Here is a 4,172-nt window from a genome sequence, read left to right on the forward strand (position 1 = left end):
CACTATACGCCACACACCGTAATGCACCTTACACTATACTCCACAACGTAATGCCCTTTACACTATACACCCTACACTGTAATGCCCCTTACACTATACTCCCTACACCGTAATGCCTCTTACACTATACACCATACTGTAATGCCCCTTACACTATACACCATACTGTATTGCCCCTTACACTATACACCATACTGTAATGCCCCTTACACTATACACCATACTGTAATGCACCTTACACTATACACCACACTGTAATGCACCTTACACTATACACCACACTGTAATGCCCCTTACACTATACACCATACTGTAATGCCCCTTACACTATACACCATACTGTAATGCCCCTTACACTATACACCATACTGTAATGCCCCTTACACTATACGCCACACCTCAATGCACCTTACACTATACACCACACTGTAATGCCCCTTACACTATATGCCACACACCGTAATGCCCCTTACACTATACGCCACACCGTAATGCCCCTTACACTATACGCCACACCATAATGCCCCTTACACTATACTCCACACACCGCAATGCCCCTAACACTATACGCCACACCGTAATGCCCCTTACACTATACTCCACACACCGTAAGGCCTCTTACACTAAATGCCACACCATAATGCCCCTTACACTATACTCCACACACCGTAATGCCCCTTACACTATACACCACACTGTAATGCTCCTTACACTATGCACCACACCGTAATGCCCCTTACACTATACGCCACACCGTAATGCCCCTTACACTATACTCCACACACCGTAATGCCCCTTACACTATACTCCCACACCATAACCCCCTTGCACTATACCCCCCACACTGTAATGCCCCTTACACTATTCTCCACACACCGTAATGGCCCTTACACTATACGCCACACACCGTAATGCCATTTACACTATACGCCACACACCGTAATGCACCTTACACTATACACCACAACGTAATGCCCTTTACACTATACACCCTACACTGTAATGCCTCTTACACTATACACCATACTGTAATGCCCCTTACACTATTCTCCACACACCGTAATGGCCCTTACACTATACGCCACACACCGTAATGCCATTTACACTATACGCCACACACCGTAATGCACCTTACACTATACTCCACAACGTAATGCCCTTTACACTATACACCCTACACTGTAATGCCCCTTACACTATACTCCCTACACCGTAATGCCTCTTACACTATACACCATACTGTAATGCCCCTTACACTATACACCATACTGTATTGCCCCTTACACTATACACCATACTGTAATGCCCCTTACACTATACACCATACTGTAATGCACCTTACACTATACACCACACTGTAATGCACCTTACACTATACACCACACTGTAATGCCCCTTACACTATACACCATACTGTAATGCCCCTTACACTATACGCCATACTGTAATGCCCCTTACACTATACACCATACTGTAATGCCCCTTACACTATACGCCACACCTCAATGCACCTTACACTATACACCACACTGTAATGCCCCTTACACTATATGCCACACACCGTAATGCCCCTTACACTATACGCCACACTGTAATGCCCCTTACACTATATGCCACACACCGTAATGCCCCTTACACTATACGCAACACCATTATGCCCCTTACACTATACGCCACACCGTAATGCCCCTTACACTATACGCCACACCATAATGCCCCTTACACTATACTCCACACACCGCAATGCCCCTAACACTATACGCCACACCGTAATGCCCCTTACACTATACTCCACACACCGTAAGGCCTCTTACACTAAATGCCACACCATAATGCCCCTTACACTATACTCCACACACCGTAATGCCCCTTACACTATACACCACACTGTAATGCTCCTTACACTATGCACCACACCGTAATGCCCCTTACACTATACGCCACACCGTAATGCCCCTTGCACTATACTCCACACACCATAATGCCCCTTACACTATATGCCACACCGTAATGCCCCTTACACTATACACCACACAGTAATGCCCCTTACACTATGCGCCACATCGTAATGCCCCTTACACTATATGCCACACCATGTTGAGTTATAATGCTCAGTGACCAAATTGCTGAGTATCCCGTTTTCATCAGCGACCAGCGATGGTTGCTGATGGCAACAAGCCACTCTGCCGGGGGAAGCCACTGGTCCTGCGACCTGCACCACTGCAGCGTTGGTCACGGGAGCGCACTCCCATCATGCCATCCACACTTCGTCTGAAATCTCCCCGTGTGTACGAGGCTTCATATAATCATTGTTACCGTTCTCTCTGCAGGAACTGTACTTCCTCGGAGCCCATGGCCGGCAGTCTGATATTGATACATTGAGAGGGTTAATCAGTATTGGGGCAATAATGCAGGGAATGATCAATGCACCTGAGTGATAGTGATACTGAGCAGGACTGTTGGGCGTATTACAGAGACTGTTATTGACATTGTGATGGATTAATAACATGAATATCTGCCAACTGTTGATGAGAACATGTGCCCACAGGCATCCACCGATGTGATTCTACCTGTACAAGCAACACCCTGGGATTCCTAGAAAGCGGCTGCTCCTCATCCTGCAGTCCACACACATCAGTATCAGTGGAGACATGTGCACGCGATTAACCTCCTCCTGACCACCAAATGTCACCTATGTAGGGGCAGGTGGGTCTCGTACTGAGAAACACTCAATACAGTGACTGCAGCTGAGGGTACTTGTGTAATAGCAGAGCACCCGGCTACGCTACGTTTTCAGCATAGGCTATGCTACGCTGTCAGCGTATCCCAACGGCTGCCTAGCGTAGTCGGCGTAGTGACTCCGCGGCAGCCGGGTCTGTCCCGGGCATCCATGGCTCTGTCCCCTGCATTCATGGCAAGCCTAGTGAGCGCCTCTCACACAGCGCCTGTAACCCCTGCGCTGGCAAATGCTGTCGGAGAGGGGATAATGCGGGCGCCGGCGGAGACGCTCCTGTGTCTCAGTAATTATTGCGGCAGGGTACGGGAACCCTGCCCATGTCTGCTTCAGGGAGACAGGGTTAGGGGGTTCGGTAACACGTGCGTCTCGTGCACAAAGGGGATATGTGGGAGCAAGTGCGTCTTATGCACAATAAAGGATGCATTTGCCAGTGCTCCATGTTACATACTAGCAAATGCCCCCACTATCCATGCCAGCCCGAAACGTGGCGAGCGCACGCATTACGCATTACCTGTTCATGCCCCCACTATCCACATCAGCGTGAAGCTGATTTTATTAGAGGTGGTTTTAATAAAAATTAACTTTTAATTATTACATCTTAAAATGGCGATATATAAAACACATAACATACATGGGTAAAGTTTTGACAAGGTAAAGATAAAAAAGGAATGAATCCTTGCTTAGTGTGTTTCGATATCCCTTAATGAAAGTTATGGACAGTGGTTGTATCAGTGCCACACTCGATGGGTGCACTGATCACTGCCTTCAATAATATCACAAGTATCCCCACTGTTCGGGCCCCCTCACATTTATTTTATGATGATTTGGTGTGTCTTGTTCAAAATCGCCTGGTGTGTATCCACACGTAATTTCGTATGCAATAAATTGGTTGGATATGGAGTATTATACTTCCTCAATTAAATTGCATTATAACAGAAAGATATGCCACTGTAGGTGTATGAAAGAGGCCACAGTGTTTCACATCTCCGGGAAGGTTGCCCCCTGTCACTCAAGCCTAAGAGGTGTCCTGGGTTCACCCATAAAGAAGGGGGGTGATCAGTGGCGGAAATAAAAGTCAGTATCACCGAAGGGGAGAGAAATCATTCAATGGTCGGCGACCATCAAATCTCCTGGTCCACCGAATGTGAGGGGATGTGTTCTCGTACACATACCCTTGCATGCTAGTGAGGAGGGGGGGGGGGGGTGACCTGTTCGCTAGGTTGCGAGTGTACGCTGGCTAGTGAACAGGTCTGAATCAGGCCCAGTGTGCGGAGGACAGCGCTCACTCAGGCCTCTGTGTAGTCTTCCGGCTCCGCTGCAGCAGTGTCTCCTCTCTCAGCACCTCCATTGTTGTCACAGCCGGGTTACACCATGCTGATTTTCCCGCCAGGATTTAGACATGGGCGTAGCCATGTTGGACTTTGTCACATGAGTG

This window comes from Crinia signifera, chromosome 2 (genome assembly GCF_055691185.1).
Source record: "Crinia signifera chromosome 2, ASM5569118v1, whole genome shotgun sequence".
Taxonomy (NCBI): domain Eukaryota; kingdom Metazoa; phylum Chordata; class Amphibia; order Anura; family Myobatrachidae; genus Crinia; species Crinia signifera.